The sequence below is a fragment of the Bombina bombina genome, chromosome 1 (assembly GCF_027579735.1).
Source record: "Bombina bombina isolate aBomBom1 chromosome 1, aBomBom1.pri, whole genome shotgun sequence".
In the NCBI taxonomy this organism is placed as follows: domain Eukaryota; kingdom Metazoa; phylum Chordata; class Amphibia; order Anura; family Bombinatoridae; genus Bombina; species Bombina bombina.
Genome location: NC_069499.1, coordinates 989,099,393 through 989,124,243, shown reverse-complemented (window position 1 = coordinate 989,124,243; position 24,851 = coordinate 989,099,393).

Sequence of the window (24,851 nt, the reverse complement as noted above, 5' to 3'; positions counted from 1 at the left end):
CAATCACATGACACGTTTTTTACATATAGTTTTAATCATGTTCGCCATTTTTAATGATCATTTTCATTCTTATTTATGAAAAAGTACAGTAACACATTGTTGTAGCTCTTTAATTGCCTGTTGTTGGTTTTCTAATCTCCTTTTTCTGCATCGAAGGAGTATTGCAAATATAAATACATTTAACATATCCATTGTGAATAAAGTATTGATAAGGGAACAAACAGGATATAACTAAACAGTTCTGTGTTGGTAGACACAACTTTTTTATAGTTTATTTTTAACATTGTATTAACATCCCTTTGATTCCTATGGCATTCACTAGCACAAAGGTGGCTGCTTGAAAATCAAAATCGCCCAGTCATTCGAGATGCAAACGTACCAGTTGAATGTTTAATACATTTTAATATAGTCAAATGGAGTTGTATGCATGATCTGATTAGCATCATCACACTCAAATAGCGTTGCAAAAAATCAACATAGAATATGTATTGCTGGAGCTTATGTTACAATAGTGTGCGCTATATCTGACAATGTTGACAGAATTATAAGTTAGGGGCGTCAATTATGCACGTCATTTGTTGCATATTTTCAGCAAATTCAACAGTTGAATCTTTGATATATGGAGCAAATTGTGTTAACTTTATATTTTATATAATATATTTACTGATCTTAACAAGAGTGGATATTGTTTCAAACAGTGCTGCATAACCGTCTCTACACAATGCTAAGTCTCAGGAAACTAAAATAATATAATCAAAAGAATAAGAAGGTTATTTTGTCCAATTGACAAAAAAAACAACTGCATAAATGTACATTTGTTTCTAAGTAGCAGCATTATGTACATAACATGGTCCAAAAATTTAACAAATCATAAATTGACATTTTTTAATAAAAATAGTTAATAATTTTAGAAAATAGAATTTTATAATTTAGATATTTTTCATCCTTCTGCTCTCATTTTCTAAGACAGTGTCTAGTAATAAAAATGTCACACCAGGCTTGAGCTAGGGTAAATAAAGCTTATTAACAACACACAATAAATAGCTGCTGGTTTCAGTTTTGTTGAATTTGCAAGCATGCATGCTGTGAGATATCTCTCTAACTAGAGCATTGGTTGATCTAACTCAGGGGTCAATGCACTCTATCGACTCAAATGTGTGTGCACAATACTATTGAGTGCTGTTAAGCCTGAAAGGTAGTAAACAACTCCTAAAAAGTGTTACACTCATACTTTCCCACTCTCTCTATTACACACACGCTGTATCACTCACACACATTCTATTCTCTCATTCTTACACACACACTCTCTATTACACACCCACACACACACACTCTCTTACACGTACACACACAAACTCTCTATTACACACACACTCTCTCTCTTACACTTACACACACACTCTCTCTTACACTTACACACACACTCTCTCTTACACACACACCCTCTCACTCTCTTACACACACACACACTATCTCACTCTAGTACTCTCTTACAAAGAATCTCCCACTCTAATACTTTCTCACTCACACACTAACATATTTATACACACTCACACAATGACATCTATTTATCAAGCTGTCAACCGCAAATACGCTGGAGATCTGCAGCGTATTTGTGGCGAGCCTGATTCGCCTTAGTTATCAAACCCTACAGACCGGGAAAAGTAGAATTTAGTGACGTAACATACGATCTGCCGGACTCAGTCCGACACAGATCGATGCTTACGTCATTACAGATGTTCCGAACGCAAGTTCAGCACAATCTGACTTCTTTTACTAGTTATCAAAAGTCTACCAGTTACACTCGGCACTATTTCGGCCCAGCGTACCTGGTTTTCAATCCGACGCCCTGGAGGCGGCGGATGCCATAGGAATCAATGGGAGTCTGAACGCAGCGAAAGCTTCTGTTCGCTGCTGCCCGATATCCCATTTATTCCTATGGGAACGTTTACACCTAACACCTTAACATGTACCCCGAGTCTAAACACCCCTAATCTGCCGCCCCCTACACCGCCACCACCTACATAATACTTATTAACCCCTAAAACGCCGCTCCCGGAGCCCACCGCCACTCTAATAAACGTATTAACCCCTAAACCGCCGCTCACGGACCCCCGCCGCAACTAAATAAATTGTTTAACCCCTATACTGCCACTCCCGGTGCCCACTGCAACTAAATAAATTGTTTAACCCCTATACCGCCGCTCCCGGAGCCCACTGCCACCTACATTATATTTATTAACCCCTAATCTGCCCCCCTACACCGCCGCCACCTACATTATATTTACTAACCCCTAATCTGCCCCCCTACACCGCCGCCACTATATTAAATTTATTAACCCCTAAACCTAACCCTAACACCCCCAAAGCCTCTGCAAAGTCACTGTAGGCTTCCATTTCACCCCTCTGTAAACCAGGACTCCCCTGAGCTGTACATACCACTGCTCCCTCAAGTGAGTGTCAGGCCTCCCACCTGCACCCGTTACCTCTCCAACCAACTGACCTGCTGTTCCTCTAGTTTCTGTTGCTGTTATCTGCTCCTCTTCACCGACTTCACTCGTCCTGGACGCCGCTTCCTCACAATGTCACTTCCAGCAGCCGTAGAGCCTGGTCGCTCCACCCATCCACTGGTCTTGCCAGAACCACCTGAGAGCTTTATCGAATCTCGCCTCCTGCTCCCAGAGTCCCTCCTGGTCCTGATAGATGGGCCGCAATGGCAACTTGACCTGTGCCACACTACCACCTGCCATTTCTGCTCCTCGGGCACCACTGACTGCCCTCCCTTCCTCCAGCCTCTGTTGCAACCACTCCACACCTCTGGACAACTGGAGCACCAGCACCTTCACCATCATTTGCTGCATCTCCTTTGTAAGTAGCTCTTCCTGCTCAGCTTCTTCCCGCTCAACTGCTGACAGCTTCTGCTGTCCCAACCCGTTTATGCCTTACCCAACACTCACAGCTCCACCCCCAATCAGTAGCTATAGTGGGGTCAAAAACCCCTTCAGACAATTCTTATTCCGGGGTTGCCTCAATCCTAAATTAAAACTATACTTATATAGACACTGAATGATAAGCTTGCTAAGCTAAATCTGATTGGTGCCAGGAGCTACACAAGATGGTGCATGCTAATATCAAATCAAATAAAACAGGAAGGAAACCTTTCAGCGATTTTATTTCTCAGTGTTAATTCATTTTTGCTGAATCATTTCTGCATGTTATTTTTTATCAACAATCAGCGGCAACATTAATAAAACATGCAGCCAGCCTGGCAGACAAGTAGTTTGAGGACAGCATTAAAATGTTAATGGCAGCATTAAGAGATCATGACACCAGACAAGATGTGACTAAGAACAAGAAAACCCTCAGTCCGTTTTGAGTCTGGTATTCAGGTATAAAAGCTATTTAATCACTTGAGATGTACATTTATATTAAGTCTCCATAGTTATCTTTGATCTCAGTTCATCGGATATACATTCTGGACTAGTGTTAAATGTCCTGCTCTGAGTAATATTAGTTATACTATATGAATGAAGGGAGTTATAACACTTTTATTAATTATTTTTGTAAATTATTAAAGTATTTTAGCTATTGGTGCAGACCCTCAACAAGTATAATATCTAATATATGAAAGACAGATGGTAAGGAAAGTAATTCTTAGTTGAAGAGACAGGGAATTCAGCACTCAGAACGCAAAGTATATTCACATTCCATATACATTTATTTATATAGTATGTCACATGTGTAGTTTGAGATATCTTATAATTTAAATCAAACTGGAATCCAACCATACTATATGCACCTGGGAGATGTCTCCTACATAACAAATAGACAAACAGAAAAATTATTATCAAAAGCCATAGAAGACTAGTTTCTTAGAGGAAACCTACAACATTGGGGCATATCTATCAAGCTCCGTATGGAGTTTGAAGCGCCGTGTTTCTGGCGAACCTTAAGCAGGGGATATTGGGACCCCTCAGTTTTAATCTAGTATGTGCTAGTTAACGTTAACAAATTTGATATCTGAGCTGATGTTCATCATATACTCAGATTAGCTAGTCAGTTACTTAGATGGAGGAACAGCTACATAGTACTGAAGCAGAGAATTATTTCTCTAACCTAGCGATTCAGTAAACTGTTCATCGCCAGACTCTTATTTGTTATACTCGAGCTGTGTTTGCAATAGCTATAATGTGTTACCGTCTAACTCCAACCCTTGCTGCATTATAAAGCTCATACATCTATGATCATTACGATCAGGTCAATGTTTATTGGCTAATTAGAGGTCTGCACGGTACACTAATGAAATCGGCCGATTACATATATATATATAGAGAATAGTCACATGACTAACAATACTACCGTTGAAACCTCAACTTATGCCAAATCATAGAGGTATAATACTGAATAGCTCAATCGGCGGGGTCTGTTAATACTAACTAATATAACAGATACATTAAGCAACAATATTACTGTATCTAAGTGAATTGTTTATTACGATATACAAACAGCAATACAAACTAGTTCTCGTTCTATCATAACAGATACATAGTATCACCATAGTTGGTAACAAAGAATACATCTATGTTTCTCTAAAGTAACACGTTACATAGACTTGTCTCACACTAATTATTGACTGTTATATCTTTAAGTGTACAAGCTGACAAATCTGTATATTTGTTCCAATATTTACTTGGAATAATAACTTTAGAGAACTACTTTTAAGCTCTGCCCCACAGCTAATATAATAATTTTTATTCTGAAGTACTGATCACTAGTCTATGGTGTGGGAGCCTTTACATACTGTTACCGTCTAACTTCAACCCTTGCTGCATTATAGAGCTCATACATCTATGATTATTACGATCAGGTCAATGTTTACTGGCCAATTAGAGGTCTGCACGGTACATTAACGAAATCTGCCGATTCCATATACATATACAGAGAATCGTCACATGACTAACAATACTACCGTTGAAACATCAACTTATGCCAAATCATAGAGTTATAATACTGAATAGCTCAATCGGCGGGGTCTGTTAATATTAACTAATATAACAGATACATTAAGCAACAACATTACTGTATCCAAGTGAATTGTTTATTACGATATTCAAACAGCAATACAAGCTAGTTCTTGTTTTATTACAACAGATACATTGTATCACTTTAGTTGGTAACAAAGAATACATCTATGTTTCTCTAAAGTAACACATTACATAGACTTGTCTTACACCAATTATAGACTATTATATCTTTAAGTGTACAAGCTGACAAATCTGTATATTTGTTCCAATATTTACGTGGAATAATAACTTTAGAGAACTACTTTCTAGCTCTGCAACACAGCCAACATAATAATTTTTATCCTGAAGTACTGATCACTAGTCTACGGTGTGGGAGCCTTTACATATTGTGTCACATTTTATAACACTAGGAAATGATGTGAACACAACTATTCAACCACACATTTTCTATACTGATATTGAACTCTACCAGAAACTTATATATTATTGATACTGTACACTAGCCATCTAGGGTTTTTAAAGTGAGCCCAATTTTTAACTAATCATAATAAAGGTTATATTTTAATGTGTTTTTCTTATGTACTAATTAACCACTGCATAAACTCATAGAATTGAATCTTACAAGGTATGAGTGCTAATATGTGTACACTTTTCCTGCAACTGTCTATAGTTGCTTTGTAGTCACAGTACATAGTACACAGCACGTAAGGGCATCATTTATTTCTTCTATTTTTAGGCCAAATGCCGATATATGAATAGAGCCCACCTTGTTTAACAAAATAGGAGTGCCATCACAAACCCCCTTTCCTTTGAACCTTAAAGCTCACCAGAAACATAAGTTATGGAGCAGTGGTCTGAAGACCGCTGCTCCATAACCTGTCTGCCTGCTCTGAGGAGGTGGACAGACATTGCCGCAATTTAATCAGATCGAATATGATTGGATTGATTGACACCCCCTGCTAGTGGATGATTGGCCGTGAATCTGCAGGGGGCGGCGTTGCACCAGCAGTTCACAAGAACTGCTGGTGCAATGCTGAATGCGGAGAGTTCATTGCTCTCCGCATTCAGCGAGGTCTGTCAGACATGATCCGCAATGTCAGATAATGTCCGACAGGCCTTACATAAATAGGCCCCTTAGTGTGTATATATATATGTGTGAATGTGGACTTAAAAACATTCAACTCTCTATTGCACAATTTTAACATAACATTCTCTGGCTAATGATCATGCTTTCTATGCCGGACTTTCTTCTTCTACAACCCTTGCCATATATATGACATTTCTGTCATATCACTCTTTCTTGTCTCTCTTATAGTACTATATATTAATAGCTTGATGTTTATGTTGGAGGGGTAATGAAATGTCCATCTCACATTAATAACACATCCTTCTGATTCAAAGGTAATAGAAAAACATACCAAGAATTTACTAAAGAGGCAATCAAAGGACCCTCTTCAAAGGCTGGTGCAGTAATTACAAAAACACTACTCAGGTTTTAGCGCGCAATTATAGAGAAATGTCACGAGCAATCATGTAAAGCCTCCCTGTTCCACAGTCACCAGTATTTCACCTTCAATTGCAGCCCCCAATATGGATATGAGTGTTATTTTGTTTTTTTATTGTTTCACATTTGTTTTTGTATTTTTTTAGATCACTGTGAAGTTAATTCCTGATTCTTCCAAGAATGACTGCTCCTATTTATAAGATTAGTTGTTTTTCACTTGGTTGCTGATGTCAGACTAATCCTCATGGAGAAATAATGCTTTGTATCCCATTGTGACGTTGAGATCCCCAGAGTTGCAGCATTTAGAGATCTTAAACAGCAAAACATGCAATTAATTTATTAGCTTCACATGGTAATTCTAGTTCCTTATAATGTTTGCAGTTATATATAAGCAATCTTAAATTGCAATATATTATATACAGGAGAATTGTTTGATATTTACTATTCTTGTTTTGTACCCACAAATCAATGTGTGATGCACACACAAATTACAATCAAATTTGTTTTTCATATTTTCAAAAGTGGTTTGATTTATTGAATGAGCATAGCTAAAAACATGTTTTGAAACCCATGCTGGAATCATTTGACATTTCTGCTTAATCTGAAAAACACATCCACTAATAAAAAAAACACAAAGCGGAAATTAACTTTGCAAAATATGTTGCCTTACAGCTCAATCAAAGCCCATCAGATACCCAGGGTATTTCAGGAAAGCCACAGATTTACAGGGCTTCATTTATCAAAGCTTCAGCTTTTTTACATTAGCCTCAACTCCTCCTGTATGTGTTTATAAAATGTTGTATGGTCTCTTTCACATTTTGTAAAATTGTTTTATTTAAACAAATTGTACCCATGGACAGCGCTGCAGAATATGTTGATGCTTTATAAAGTATAATAATAATAATAATAATAATAATAATACAATTCAGCATCAATATTTATCAAAAAAATGTCCAAACTCACTTGAGTCAACTAGTACGCGAAGCTCAGCATACCAATGATAAATATGAAGCTTCTATGGTGCGTATTTGTAAATGTATCCTTTCTTCTAGCTGGAATTATGTACGCTATCAATCACATGACAATCACATGACACGTTTTTTACATATAGTTTTAATCATGTTCGCCATTTTTAATGATCATTTTCATTCTTATTTATGAAAAAGTACAGTAACACATTGTTGTAGCTCTTTAATTGCCTGTTGTTGGTTTTCTAATCTCCTTTTTCTGCATCGAAGGAGTATTGCAAATATAAATACATTTAACATATCCATTGTGAATAAAGTATTTATAAGGGAACAAACAGGATATAACTAAACAGTTCTGTGTTGGTAGACACAACTTTTTTATAGTTTATTTTTAACATTGTATTAACATCCCTTTGATTCCTATGGCATTCACTAGCACAAAGGTGGCTGCTTGAAAATCAAAATCGCCCAGTCATTCGAGATGCAAACGTACCAGTTGAATGTTTAATACATTTTAATATGGTCGAATGGAGTTGTATGTACGATCTGATTAGCATCATCACACTCAAATAGAGTTGCAAAAAATCAACATAGAATATGTATTGCTGGAGCTTATGTTACAATAGTGTGTGCTATATCTGACAATGTTGACAGAATTATAAGTTAGGGGCGTCAATTATGCACGTCATTTGATGCCTATTTTCAGCAAATTTAACAGTTGAATCTTTGATATATGGAGCAAATTGTGTTAACTTTATATTTTATATAATATATTTACTGATCTTAACAAGAGTGGATATTGTTTCAAACAGTGCTGCATAACCGTCTCTACACAATGCTAAGTCTCAGGAAACTAAAATATTATAATATAATCAAAAGAATAAGAAGGTTATTTTGTTCAATTGACAAAAAAAACAACTGCATAAATGTACATTTGTTTCTAAGTAGCAGCATTATGTACATAACATGGTCCAAAAATGTAACAAATCATAAATTGACATTTTTTTAATAAAAAATAGTTAATAATTTTAGAAAATAGAATTTTATAATTTAGATATTTTTCATCCTTCTGCTCTCATTTTCTAAGACAGTGTCTAGTAATAAAAATGTCACACCAGGCTTGAGCTAGGGTAAATAAAGCTTATTAACAACACACACTAAATAGCTGCTGGTTTCAGTTTTGTTGAATTTGCAAGCATGCATGCTGTGAGATATCTCTCTAACTAGAGCATTGGTTGATCTAACTCAGGGGTCCAATGCAATCTATCGACTCAAATGTGTGTGCACAATACTATCGAGTGCTGTTAAGCCTGAAAGGTAGTAAACAACTCCTAAAAAGTGTTACACTCATACTTTCCCACTCTCTCTATTACACACACGCTGTATCACTCACACACATTCTATTCTCTCATTCTTACACACACACTCTCTATTACACACCCACACACACACACTCTCTTACACGTACACACACACACTCTCTATTACACACACACTCTCTCTCTTACACTTACACACACACTCTTGCTTACACTTACACACACACTCTCTTTTACACACACACCCTCTCACTCTCTTACACACACACACACTATCTAACTCTAGTACTCTCTTACAAAGAATCTCCCACTCTAATTCTTTCTCACTCACAAACTAACATTTTTATACACACTCACAAAATGACATCTATTTATCAAGCTGTCAACCGCAAATACGCTGGAGATCTGCAGCGTATTTGTGGCGAGCCTGATTCGCCTTAGTTATCCAACCCTACAGACCGGCAAAAGTAGAATTTAGTGACGTAACATACGATCTGCCGGACTCAGTCCGACACAGATCGATGCTTACGTCATTACAGATGTTCCGAACGCAAGTTCAGCACAATCTGACTACTTTTGCTAGTTATCAAAAGTCTACCAGGTACACTCAGCACTATTCCGGCCCAGCGTACCTGGTTTTCAATACGCCGCCCTGGAGGCGGCGGATGCCATAGGAATCAATGGGAGTCTGAAACCAGCGAAAGCTTCTGTTCGCTGCTGCCCGATATCCCATTGATTCCTATGGGAACTTTTACACCTAACACCCTAACATGTACCCCGAGTCTAAACACCCCTAATCTGCCGCCCCCTACACAACCACCACCTACATAATAAATGTATTAACCCCTAAACCGCTGCTCACGGACCCCCGCCGCAACTAAATAAATTGTTTAACCCCTATACTGCTGCTCCCGGAGCCCACCGCAACTAAATAAATTGTTTAACCCCTATACCGCCGCTCCCGGAGCCCACTGCCACCTACATTATACTTATTAACCCCTAATCTGCCCCCCTACACCGCCGCCACCTACATTATACAGGGAGTGCAGAATTATTAGGCAAATGAGTTTTTTGACCACATCATCCTCTTTATGCATGTTGTCTTACTCCAAGCTGTATAGGCTCGAAAGCCTACTACCAATTAAGCATATTAGGTGATGTGCATCTCTGTAATGAGAAGGGGTGTGGTCTAATGATATCAACACCCTATATCAGGTGTGCATAATTATTAGGCAACTTCCTTTCCTTTGGTAAAATGGGTCAAAAGAAGGACTTGACAGGCTCAGAAAAGTAAAAAATAGTGAGATATCTTGCAGAGGGATGCAGCACTCTTAAAATTGCAAAGCTTCTGAGGCGTGATCATCGAACAATCAAGCGTTTCATTCAAAATAGTCAACAGGGTCGCAAGAAGCGTGCGGAAAAACCAAGGCGCAAAATAACTGCCCATGAACTGAGAAAAGTCAAGCGTGCAGCTGCCAAGATGCCACTTGCCACCAGTTTGGCCATATTTCAGAGCTGCAACATCACTGGAGTGCCCAAAAGCACAAGGTGTGCAATACTCAGAGACATGGCCAAGGTAAGAAAGGCTGAAAGACGACCACCACTGAACAAGACACACAAGCTGAAACGTCAAGACTGGGCCAAGAAATATCTCAAGACTGATTTTTCTAAGGTTTTATGGACTGATGAAATGAGAGTGAGTCTTGATGGGCCAGATGGATGGGCCCGTGGCTGGATTGGTAAAGGGCAGAGAGCTCCAGTCCGACTCAGACGCCAGCAAGGTGGAGGTGGAGTACTGGTTTGGGCTGGTATCATCAAAGATGAGCTTGTGGGGCCTTTTCGGGTTGAGGATGGAGTCAAGCTCAACTCCCAGTCCTACTGCCAGTTTCTGGAAGACACCTTCTTCAAGCAGTGGTACAGGAAGAAGTCTGCATCCTTCAAGAAAAACATGATTTTCATGCAGGACAATGCTCCATCACACGCGTCCAAGTACTCCACAGCGTGGCTGGCAAGAAAGGGTATAAAAGAAGAAAATCTAATGACATGGCCTCCTTGTTCACCTGATCTGAACCCCATTGAGAACCTGTGGTCCATCATCAAATGTGAGATTTACAAGGAGGGAAAACAGTACACCTCTCTGAACAGTGTCTGGGAGGCTGTGGTTGCTGCTACACGCAATGTTGATGGTGAACAGATCAAAACACTGACAGAATCCATGGATGGCAGGCTTTTGAGTGTCCTTGCAAAGAAAGGTGGCTATATTGGTCACTGATTTGTTTTTGTTTTGTTTTTTGAATGTCAGAAATGTATATTTGTGAATGTTGAGATGTTATATTGGTTTCACTGGTAAAAATAAATAATTGAAATGGGTAAATATTTGGTTTTTGTTAAGTTACCTAATAATTATGCACAGTAATAGTCACCTGCACACACAGATATCCCCCTAAAATAGCTATAACTAAAAACAAACTACAAACTACTTCCAAAACTATTCAGCTTTGATATTAATGAGTTTTTTGGGTTCATTGAGAACGTGGTTGTTGTTTAATAATAAAATTAATCCTCAAAAATACAACTTGCCTAATAATTCTGCACTCCCTGTATTTACTAACCCCTAATCTGCCCCCACTACACCACCATCACTATATTAAATTTATTAACCCCTAAACCTAAGTCTAACCCTAACCCTAACACCCCCTAACTTAAATATAATTTAAATAAATCTAAATAAATATAACTATCATTAACTAAATTATTCCTATTTAAAACTAAATACTTACCTATAAATTAAACCCTAAGATAGCTACAATATAACTAATAGTTACATTGTAGCTAGCTTAGGGTTTATTTTTATTTTACAGGCAACTTTGCATTTATTTTAACTAGGTAGAATAGTTACTAAATAGTTATTAACTATTTAATAACTACCTAACTAAAATAAATACAAATATACCTGAAAAATAAAACCTAACCTAAGTTACAATTACACCTAACACTACACTATAATTAAATTAATTCCCTAAATTAACTACAATTAAATAAAATAATCTAAAGTAAAAAAAAAAAACACTAAATTACAGAAAATAATAAAATAATTACAAGATTTTTAAACTAATTAAACCTACTCTAATCCCCATAACAAAATAAAAAAGCCCCCCAAAATAAAAAAAGCCCTACCCTACACTAAATTACAAATAGCCCTTAAAAGGGCCTTTTGCGGGGCATTGCCCCAAAGTAATCAGCTCTTTTACCTGTACAAAAAAATTACAACCCCCCAACATTAAAACCCACCACCCACACAACCCTACTCTAAAACCCACCTAATTCCCCTTTAAAAAAACCTAACACTAACCCCTTGAAGATCACCCTACCTTGAGACGTCTTCACCCAACCGGGCCGAAGTCCTCAATGAAGCCGGGCAAAGTGGTCCTCCAGACGGGCAGAAGTCTTCATCCAAGCCGGGCAGAAGAGGTCCTCCAGACAGGCAGAAGTCTTCATCCAGACGGCATCTTCTATCTTTATCCATCCGGCGCGTAGCGGCTCCATCTTCAAGACATCCGACATGGAGCATCCTCTTCATCCAGAGTCTTCTTCAACAATGATGGGTCCTTTAAGTGACATCATCCAAAATGGCGTCCCTTGAATTCCGATTGGCTGATAGAATTCTATCAGCCAATCGGAATAAAGGTAGGAGAAATCCTATTGGTTGATGCAATCAGCCAATAGGATTGAACTTCAATCTTATAGGCTGACCCAATCAGCCAATAGAATGCGAGCTCAATCCTATTGGCTGATTGGATCAGCCAATAGGATTGAAGTTCAATCCTATTGTCTGATTGCATCAACCAATAGGATTTTTCCTACCTTAATTCCGATTGGCTGATAGAATTCTATCAGCCAATCGGAATTGAAGGGATGCCATCTTGGATGAAGTCACTTAAAGGACCCGTCATTGTTGAAGAAGACTCCGGATGAAGAGGATGCTACGAGTTGGATCTCTTGAAGATTGAGCCACTCAGTGCCGGATGGATGAAGATAGAAGATGCCGTCTGGATGAAGACTTCTGCCCATCTGGAGGACCTCTTCTGCCCGGCTTGGATGAAGACTTCTGCCCGTCTAGAGGACCACTTCACCCGGCTTCGTTGAGGACTTTGGCCCGGTTGGGTGAAGACGTCTCAAGGTAGGGTGATCTTCAAGGGGTTAGTGTTAGGTTTTTTTAAGGGGGGATTGCGTGGGTTTTAGAGTAGGGTTGTGTGGGTGGTGGGTTTTAATGTTGGGGGGGTTGTAAGTTTTTTGTACAGGTTAAACAGCTTATTACTTTGGGGCAATGCCCTGCAAAAGGCCCTTTTAAGGGCTATTTGCAATTTAGTGTAGGGTAGGGCTTTTTTTATTTTCTATTCTAACTAGTTAAAATAAATGCAAAGTTGCCTGTAAAATAAAAATAAACCCTAAGCTAGCTACAATGTAACTATTAGTTATATTGTAGCTATCTTAGGGTTTATTTTTATTTTACAGGCAACTTTGCATTTATTTTAACTAGTTAGAATAGAAAATAAAAAAAGCCCTACCCTACACTAAATTGCAAATAGCCCTTAAAAGGGCCTTTTGCAGGGCATTGCCCCAAAGTAATAAGCTGTTTAACCTGTACAAAAAACTTACAACCCCCCCAACATTAAAACCCACCACCCACACAACCCTACTCTAAAACCCACGCAATCCCCCTAAAAAAAACCTAACACTAACCCCTTGAAGATCACCCTACCTTGAGACGTCTTCACCCAACCGGGCCAAAGTCCTCAACGAAGCCGGGTGAAGTGGTCCTCTAGACGGGCAGAAGTCTTCATCCAAGCCGGGCAGAAGAGGTCCTCCAGATGGGCAGAAGTCTTCATCCAGACGGCATCTTCTATCTTCATCCATCCGGCACTGAGTGGCTCAATCTTCAAGAGATCCAACTCGTAGCATCCTCTTCATCCGGAGTCTTCTTCAACAATGACGGGTCCTTTAAGTGACTTCATCCAAGATGGCATCCCTTCAATTCCGATTGGCTGATAGAATTCTATCAGCCAATCGGAATTAAGGTAGGAAAAATCCTATTGGTTGATGCAATCAGACAATAGGATTGAACTTCAATCCTATTGGCTGATCCAATCAGCCAATAGGATTGAGCTCGCATTCTATTGGCTGATTGGGTCAGCCTATAAGATTGAAGTTCAATCCTATTGGCTGATTGCATCAACCAATAGGATTTCTCCTACCTTTATTCCGATTGGCTGATAGAATTCTATCAGCCAATCGGAATTCAAGGGACGCCATTTTGGATGATGTCACTTAAAGGACCCATCATTGTTGAAGAAGACTCTGGATGAAGAGGATGCTCCATGTCGGATGTCTTGAAGATGGAGCCGCTACGCGCCGGATGGATAAAGATAGAAGATGCCGTCTGGATGAAGACTTCTGCCTGTCTGGAGGACCTCTTCTGCCCGGCTTGGATGAAGACTTCTGCCCGTCTGGAGGACCACTTTGCCCGGCTTCATTGAGGACTTCGGCCCGGTTGGGTGAAGACGTCTCAAGGTAGGGTGATCTTCAAGGGGTTAGTGTTAGGTTTTTTTAAAGGGGAATTAGGTGGGTTTTAGAGTAGGGTTGTGTGGGTGGTGGGTTTTAATGTTGGGGGGTTGTAATTTTTTTGTACAGGTAAAAGAGCTGATTACTTTGGGGCAATGCCCCGCAAAAGGCCCTTTTAAGGGCTATTTGTAATTTAGTGTAGGGTAGGGCTTTTTTTATTTTGGGGGGCTTTTTTATTTTGTTATGGGGATTAGAGTAGGTTTAATTAGTTTAAAAATCTTGTAATTATTTTATTATTTTCTGTAATTTAGTGTTTTTTTTTTTACTTTAGATTATTTTATTTAATTGTAGTTAATTTAGGGAATTAATTTAATTATAGTGTAGTGTTAGGTGTAATTGTAACTTAGGTTAGGTTTTTTTTTCAGGTATATTTGTATTTATTTTAGTTAGGTAGTTATTAAATAGTTAATAACTATTTAGTAACTATTCTACCTAGTTAAAATAAATGCAAAGTTGCCTGTAAAATAAAAATAAACCCTAAGCTAGCTACAATGTAACTATTAGTTATATTGTAGCTATCTTAGGGTTTAATTTATAGGTAAGTATTTAGTTTTAAATAGGAATAATTTAGTTAATGATAGTTATATTTATTTAGATTTATTTAAATTATATTTAAGTTAGGGGGTGTTAGGGTTAGGGTTAGACTTAGGTTTAGGGGTTAATAAATTTAATATAGTGATGGTGGTGTAGTGGGGGGCAGATTAGGGGTTAGTAAATACAGGGAGTGCAGAATTATTAGGCAAGTTGTATTTTTGAGGATTAATTTTATTATTAAACAACAACCACGTTCTCAATGAACCCAAAAAACTCATTAATATCAAAGCTGAATAGTTTTGGAAGTAGTTTGTAGTTTGTTTTTAGTTATAGCTATTTTAGGGGGATATCTGTGTGTGCAGGTGACTATTACTGTGCATAATTATTAGGTAACTTAACAAAAACCAAATATTTACCCATTTCAATTATTTATTTTTACCAGTGAAACCAATATAACATCTCAACATTCACAAATATACATTTCTGACATTCAAAAACAAAACAAAAACAAATCAGTGACCAATATAGCCACCTTTCTTTGCAAGGACACTCAAAAGCCTGCCATCCATGGATTCTGTCAGTGTTTTGATCTGTTCACCATCAACATTGCGTGTAGCAGCAACCACAGCCTCCCAGACACTGTTCAGAGAGGTGTACTGTTTTCCCTCCTTGTAAATCTCACATTTGATGATGGACCACAGGTTCTCAATGGGGTTCAGATCAGGTGAACAAGGAGGCCATGTCATTAGATTTTCTTCTTTTATACCCTTTCTTGCCAGCCACGCTGTGGAGTACTTGGACGCGTGTGATGGAGCATTGTCCTGCATGAAAATCATGTTTTTCTTGAAGGATGCAGACTTCTTCCTGTACCACTGCTTGAAGAAGGTGTCTTCCAGAAACTGGCAGTAGGACTGGGAGTTGAGCTTGACTCCATCCTCAACCCGAAAAGGCCCCACAAGCTCATCTTTGATGATACCAGCCCAAACCAGTACTCCACCTCCACCTTGCTGGCGTCTGAGTCGGACTGGAGCTCTCTGCCCTTTACCAATCCAGCCACGGGCCCATCCATCTGGCCCATCAAGACTCACTCTCATTTCATCAGTCCATAAAACCTTAGAAAAATCAGTCTTGAGATATTTCTTGGCCCAGTCTTGACGTTTCAGCTTGTGTGTCTTGTTCAGTGGTGGTCGTCTTTCAGCCTTTCTTACCTTGGCCATGTCTCTGAGTATTGCACACCTTGTGCTTTTGGGCACTCCAGTGATGTTGCAGCTCTGAAATATGGCCAAACTGGTGGCAAGTGGCATCTTGGCAGCTGCACGCTTGACTTTTCTCAGTTCATGGGCAGTTATTTTGCGCCTTGGTTTTTCCGCACGCTTCTTGCGACCCTGTTGACTATTTTGAATGAAACGCTTGATTGTTCGATGATCACGCCTCAGAAGCTTTGCAATTTTAAGAGTGCTGCATCCCTCTGCAAGATATCTCACTATTTTTTACTTTTCTGAGCCTGTCAAGTCCTTCTTTTGACCCATTTTACCAAAGGAAAGGAAGTTGCCTAATAATTATGCACACCTGATATAGGGTGTTGATATCATTAGACCACACCCCTTCTCATTACAGAGATGCACATCACCTAATATGCTTAATTGGTAGTAGGCTTTCGAGCCTATACAGCTTGGAGTAAGACAACATGCATAAAGAGGATGATGTGGTCAAAAAACTCATTTGCCTAATAATTCTGCACTCCCTGTATAATGTAGGTGGCGGCGGTGTAGGGGGGCAGATTAGGGGTTAATAAGTATAATGTAGGTGGCAGTGGGCTCCGGGAGCGGCGGTATAGGGGTTAAACAATTTATTTAGTTGCGGTGGGCTCCGGGAGCAGCAGTATAGGGGTTAAACAATTTATTTAGTTGCGGCGGGGGTCCGTGAGCAGCGGTTTAGGGGTTAATACATTTATTATGTAGGTGGTGGTTGTGTAGGGGGCGGCAGATTAGGGGTGTTTAGACTCGGGGTACATGTTAGGGTGTTAGGTGTAAAAGTTCCCATAGGAATCAATGGGATATCGGGCAGCAGCGAACAGAAGCTTTCGCTGGTTTCAGACTCCCATTGATTCCTATGGCATCCGCCGCCTCCAGGGCGGCGTATTGAAAACCAGGTACGCTGGGCCGGAATAGTGCTGAGTGTACCTGGTAGACTTTTGATAACTAGCAAAAGTAGTCAGATTGTGCTGAACTTGCGTTCGGAACATCTGTAATGACGTAAGCATCGATCTGTGTCGGACTGAGTCCGGCAGATCGTATGTTACGTCACTAAATTCTACTTTTGCCGGTCTGTAGGGTTGGATAACTAAGGCGAATCAGGCTCGCCACAAATACGCTGCAGATCTCCAGCGTATTTGCGGTTGACAGCTTGATAAATAGATGTCATTTTGTGAGTGTGTATAAAAATGTTAGTTTGTGAGTGAGAAAGAATTAGAGTGGGAGATTCTTTGTAAGAGAGTACTAGAGTTAGATAGTGTGTGTGTGTGTAAGAGAGTGAGGGTGTGTGTGTGTAAAAGAGAGTGTGTGTGTAAGTGTAAGCAAGAGTGTGTGTGTAAGTGTAAGAGAGAGAGTGTGTGTGTAATAGAGAGTGTGTGTGTGTACGTGTAAGAGAGTGTGTGTGTGTGGGTGTGTAATAGAGAGTGTGTGTGTAAGAATGAGAGAATAGAATGTGTGTGAGTGATACAGCGTGTGTGTAATAGAGAGAGTGGGAAAGTATGAGTGTAACACTTTTTAGGAGTTGTTTACTACCTTTCAGGCTTAACAGCACTCGATAGTATTGTGCACACACATTTGAGTCGATAGATTGCATTGGACCCCTGAGTTAGATCAACCAATGCTCTAGTTAGAGAGATATCTCACAGCATGCATGCTTGCAAATTCAACAAAACTGAAACCAGCAGCTATTTAGTGTGTGTTGTTAATAAGCTTTATTTACCCTAGCTCAAGCCTGGTGTGACATTTTTATTACTAGACACTGTCTTAGAAAATGAGAGCAGAAGGATGAAAAATATCTAAATTATAAAATTCTATTTTCTAAAATTATTAACTATTTTTTATTAAAAAAATGTCAATTTATGATTTGTTACATTTTTGGACCATGTTATGTACATAATGCTGCTACTTAGAAACAAATGTACATTTATGCAGTTGTTTTTTTTGTCAATTGAACAAAATAACCTTCTTATTCTTTTGATTATATTATAATATTTTAGTTTCCTGAGACTTAGCATTGTGTAGAGACGGTTATGCAGCACTGTTTGAAACAATATCCACTCTTGTTAAGATCAGTAAATATATTATATAAAATATAAAGTTAACACAATTTGCTCCATATATCAAAGATTCAACTGTTAAATTTGCTGAAAATAGGCATCAAATGACGTGCATAATTGACGCCCCTAACTTATAATTCTGTCAACATTGTCAGATATAGCACACACTATTGTAACATAAGCTCCAGCAATACATATTCTATGTTGATTTTTTGCAACTCTATTTGAGTGTGATGATGCTAATCAGATCGTACATACAACTCCATTCGACCATATTAAAATGTATTAAACATTCAACTGGTACGTTTGCATCTCGAATGACTGGGCGATTTTGATTTTCAAGCAGCCACCTTTGTGCTAGTGAATGCCATAGGAATCAAAGGGATGTTAATACAATGTTAAAAATAAACTATAAAAAAGTTGTGTCTACCAACACAGAACTGTTTAGTTATATCCTGTTTGTTCCCTTATAAATACTTTATTCACAATGGATATGTTAAATGTATTTATATTTGCAATACTCCTTCGATGCAGAAAAAGGAGATTAGAAAACCAACAACAGGCAATTAAAGAGCTACAACAATGTGTTACTGTACTTTTTCATAAATAAGAATGAAAATGATCATTAAAAATGGCGAACATGATTAAAACTATATGTAAAAAACGTGTCATGTGATTGTCATGTGATTGATAGCGTACATAATTCCAGCTAGAAGAAAGGATACATTTACAAATACGCACCATAGAAGCTTCATATTTATCATTGGTATGCTGAGCTTCGCGTACTAGTTGACTCAAGTGAGTTTGGACATTTTTTTGATAAATATTGATGCTGAATTGTATTATTATTATTATTATTATTATTATTATACTTTATAAAGCATCAACATATTCTGCAGCGCTGTCCATGGGTACAATTTGTTTAAATAAAACAATTTTACAAAATGTGAAAGAGACCATACAACATTTTATAAACACATACAGGAGGAGTTGAGGCTAATGTAAAAAAGCTGAAGCTTTGATAAATGAAGCCCTGTAAATCTGTGGCTTTCCTGAAATACCCTGGGTATCTGATGGGCTTTGATTGAGCTGTAAGGCAACATATTTTGCAAAGTTAATTTCCGCTTTGTGTTTTTTTTATTAGTGGATGTGTTTTTCAGATTAAGCAGAAATGTCAAATGATTCCAGCATGGGTTTCAAAACATGTTTTTAGCTATGCTCATTCAATAAATCAAACCACTTTTGAAAATATGAAAAACAAATTTGATTGTAATTTGTGTGTGCATCACACATTGATTTGTGGGTACAAAACAAGAATAGTAAATATCAAACAATTCTCCTGTATATAATATATTGCAATTTAAGATTGCTTATATATAACTGCAAACATTATAAGGAACTAGAATTACCATGTGAAGCTAATAAATTAATTGCATGTTTTGCTGTTTAAGATCTCTAAATGCTGCAACTCTGGGGATCTCAACGTCACAATGGGATACAAAGCATTATTTCTCCATGAGGATTAGTCTGACATCAGCAACCAAGTGAAAAACAACTAATCTTATAAATAGGAGCAGTCATTCTTGGAAGAATCAGGAATTAACTTCACAGTGATCTAAAAAAATACAAAAACAAATGTGAAACAATAAAAAAACAAAATAACACTCATATCCATATTGGGGGCTGCAATTGAAGGTGAAATACTGGTGACTGTGGAACAGGGAGGCTTTACATGATTGCTCGTGACATTTCTCTATAATTGCGCGCTAAAACCTGAGTAGTGTTTTTGTAATTACTGCACCAGCCTTTGAAGAGGGTCCTTTGATTGCCTCTTTAGTAAATTCTTGGTATGTTTTTCTATTACCTTTGAATCAGAAGGATGTGTTATTAATGTGAGATGGACATTTCATTACCCCTCCAACATAAACATCAAGCTATTAATATATAGTACTATAAGAGAGACAAGAAAGAGTGATATGACAGAAATGTCATATATATGGCAAGGGTTGTAGAAGAAGAAAGTCCGGCATAGAAAGCATGATCATTAGCCAGAGAATGTTATGTTAAAATTGTGCAATAGAGAGTTGAATGTTTTTAAGTCCACATTCACACATATATATATACACACTAAGGGGCCTATTTATGTAAGGCCTGTCGGACATTATCTGACATTGCGGATCATGTCTGACAGACCTCGCTGAATGCGGAGAGCAATGAACTCTCCGCATTCAGCATTGCACCAGCAGTTCTTGTGAACTGCTGGTGCAACGCCGCCCCCTGCAGATTCACGGCCAATCATCCACTAGCAGGGGGTGTCAATCAATCCAATCATATTCGATCTGATTAAATTGCGGCAATGTCTGTCCACCTCCTCAGAGCAGGCAGACAGGTTATGGAGCAGCGGTCTTCAGACCACTGCTCCATAACTTATGTTTCTGGTGAGCTTTAAGGTTCAAAGGAAAGGGGGTTTGTGATGGCACTCCTATTTTGTTAAACAAGGTGGGCTCTATTCATATATCGGCATTTGGCCTAAAAATAGAAGAAATAAATGATGCCCTTACGTGCTGTGTACTATGTACTGTGACTACAAAGCAACTATAGACAGTTGCAGGAAAAGTGTACACATATTAGCACTCATACCTTGTAAGATTCAATTCTATGAGTTTATGCAGTGGTTAATTAGTACATAAGAAAAACACATTAAAATATAACCTTTATTATGATTAGTTAAAAATTGGGCTCACTTTAAAAACCCTAGATGGCTAGTGTACAGTATCAATAATATATAAGTTTCTGGTAGAGTTCAATATCAGTATAGAAAATGTGTGGTTGAATAGTTGTGTTCACATCATTTCCTAGTGTTATAAAATGTGACACAATATGTAAAGGCTCCCACACCGTAGACTAGTGATCAGTACTTCAGGATAAAAATTATTATGTTGGCTGTGTTGCAGAGCTAGAAAGTAGTTCTCTAAAGTTATTATTCCACGTAAATATTGGAACAAATATACAGATTTGTCAGCTTGTACACTTAAAGATATAATAGTCTATAATTGGTGTAAGACAAGTCTATGTAATGTGTTACTTTAGAGAAACATAGATGTATTCTTTGTTACCAACTAAAGTGATACAATGTATCTGTTGTAATAAAACAAGAACTAGCTTGTATTGCTGTTTGAATATCGTAATAAACAATTCACTTGGATACAGTAATGTTGTTGCTTAATGTATCTGTTATATTAGTTAATATTAACAGACCCCGCCGATTGAGCTATTCAGTATTATAACTCTATGATTTGGCATAAGTTGATGTTTCAACGGTAGTATTGTTAGTCATGTGACGATTCTCTGTATATGTATATGGAATCGGCAGATTTCGTTAATGTACCGTGCAGACCTCTAATTGGCCAGTAAACATTGACCTGATCGTAATAATCATAGATGTATGAGCTCTATAATGCAGCAAGGGTTGAAGTTAGACGGTAACAGTATGTAAAGGCTCCCACACCATAGACTAGTGATCAGTACTTCAGAATAAAAATTATTATATTAGCTGTGGGGCAGAGCTTAAAAGTAGTTCTCTAAAGTTATTATTCCAAGTAAATATTGGAACAAATATACAGATTTGTCAGCTTGTACACTTAAAGATATAACAGTCAATAATTAGTGTGAGACAAGTCTATGTAACGTGTTACTTTAGAGAAACATAGATGTATTCTTTGTTACCAACTATGGTGATACTATGTATCTGTTATGATAGAACGAGAACTAGTTTGTATTGCTGTTTGTATATCGTAATAAACAATTCACTTAGATACAGTAATATTGTTGCTTAATGTATCTGTTATATTAGTTAGTATTAACAGACCCCGCCGATTGAGCTATTCAGTATTATACCTCTATGATTTGGCATAAGTTGAGGTTTCAACGGTAGTATTGTTAGTCATGTGACTATTCTCTATATATATATATGTAATCGGCCGATTTCATTAGTGTACCGTGCAGACCTCTAATTAGCCAATAAACATTGACCTGATCGTAATGATCATAGATGTATGAGCTTTATAATGCAGCAAGGGTTGGAGTTAGACGGTAACACATTATAGCTATTGCAAACACAGCTCGAGTATAACAAATAAGAGTCTGGCGATGAACAGTTTACTGAATCGCTAGGTTAGAGAAATAATTCTCTGCTTCAGTACTATGTAGCTGTTCCTCCATCTAAGTAACTGACTAGCTAATCTGAGTATATGATGAACATCAGCTCAGATATCAAATTTGTTGTTAACGTTAACTAGCACATACTAGATTAAAACTGAGGGGTCCCAATATCCCCTGCTTAAGGTTCGCCAGAAACACGGCGCTTCAAACTCCATACGGAGCTTGATAGATATGCCCCAATGTTGTAGGTTTCCTCTAAGAAACTAGTCTTCTATGGCTTTTGATAATAATTTTTCTGTTTGTCTATTTGTTATGTAGGAGACATCTCCCAGGTGCATATAGTATGGTTGGATTCCAGTTTGATTTAAATTATAAGATATCTCAAACTACACATGTGACAACTATATAAATAAATGTATATGGAATGTGAATATACTTTGCGTTCTGAGTGCTGAATTCCCTGTCTCTTCAACTAAGAATTACTTTCCTTACCATCTGTCTTTCATATATTAGATATTATACTTGTTGAGGGTCTGCACCAATAGCTAAAATACTTTAATAATTTACAAAAATAATTAATAAAAGTGTTATAACTCCCTTCATTCATATAGTATAACTAATATTACTCAGAGCAGGACATTTAACACTAGTCCAGAATGTATATCCGATGAACTGAGATCAAAGATAACTATGGAGACTTAATATAAACTGTACATCTCAAGTGATTAAATAGCTTTTATACCTGAATACCAGACTCAAAAAGGACTGAGGGTTTTCTTGTTCTTAGTCACATCTTGTCTGGTGTCATGATCTCTTAATGCTGCCATAACATTTTATTGCTGTCCTCAAACTACTTGTCTGCCAGGCTGGCTGCATGTTTTATTAATGGTTGCCGCTGATTGTTGATAAAAAATAACATGCAGAAATGATCAGCAAAAATGAATTAACACTGAGAAATAAAATCGCTGAAAGGTTTCCTTCCTGTTTTATTTGATTTGATATTAGCAATGCACCATCTTGTGTAGCTCTGGCACCAATCAGATTTAGCTTAGCAAGCTTATCATTCAGTGTCTATATAAGTATAGTTTTAATTTAGGATTGAGGCAACCCCGGAATAAGAATTGTCTGAAGGGGTTTTTGACCCCACTATAGCTACTGATTGGGGTGGAGCTGTGAGTGTTGGGTAAGGCATAAACGGGTTGGGACAGCAGAAGCTGTCAGCAGTTGAGCGGAAGAAGCTGAGCAGGAAGAGCTACTTACAAAGTGAGATGCAGCAAATGAATGGTGAAGGTGCTGGTGCTCCAGTTGTCCAGAGGTGTGGAAGTGGTTGCAACAGAGGCCTTGGAGGAAGGGAGGGCAGTCAGTGGTGCTCCGAGGAGCAAGAAATGGCAGGTGGTAGTGTGGCACAGGTCAAGTTGCCATCTGCGGCCCATCTATCAGGACCAGGAGGGACTCTGGGAGCAGGAGGCGAGATTCGATAAAGCTCTCAGGTGGTTCTGGCAAAGACCAGTGGTATGGGTGGAGCGACCGGCTCTACGGCTGCTGGAAGTGACATTGTGAGGAAGCGGCGTCCAGGACGAGTGAAGTCGGTGAAGAGGAGCAGATACAGCAACAGAAACTAGAGGAACAGCAGGTCAGTTGGTTGGAGAGGTAACGGGTGCAGGTGGGAGGCCTGACACTCACTTGAGGGAGCAGTGGTATGTAACAGCCTCAGGGCAGTCCTGGTTTACAGAGGGGTGAAATGGAAGCCTACAGTGACTTTGCAGAGGCTTTGGGGGTGTTAGGGTTAGGTTTAGGGGTTAATAAATTTAATATAGTGGCGGCGGTGTAGGGGGGCAGATTAGGGGTTAGTAAATATAATGTAGGTGGCGGCGGTGTAGGGGGGCAGATTAGGGGTTAATAAATATAATGTAGGTGGCAGTGGGCTCCGGGAGCGGCGGTATAGGGGTTAAACAATTTATTTAGTTGCAGTGGGCACCGGGAGTGGCAGTATAGGGGTTAAACAATTTATTTAGTTGCGGCGGGGGTCCGTGAGCGGCGGTTTAGGGGTTAATACGTTTATTAGAGTGGCGGTGGGCTCCGGGAGCGGCGTTTTAGGGGTTAATAAGTATTATGTAGGTGGTGGCGGTGTAGGGGCGGCAGATTAGGGGTGTTTAGACTCGGGGTACATGTTAAGGTGTTAGGTGTAAACGTTCCCATAGGAATAAATGGGATATCGGGCAGCAGCGAACAGAAGCTTTCGCTGCGTTCAGACTCCCATTGATTCCTATGGCATCCGCCGCCTCCAGGGCGTCGGATTGAAAACCAGGTACGCTGGGCCGAAATAGTGCCGAGTGTAACTGGTAGACTTTTGATAACTAGTAAAAGAAGTCAGATTGTGCTGAACTTGCGTTCGGAACATCTGTAATG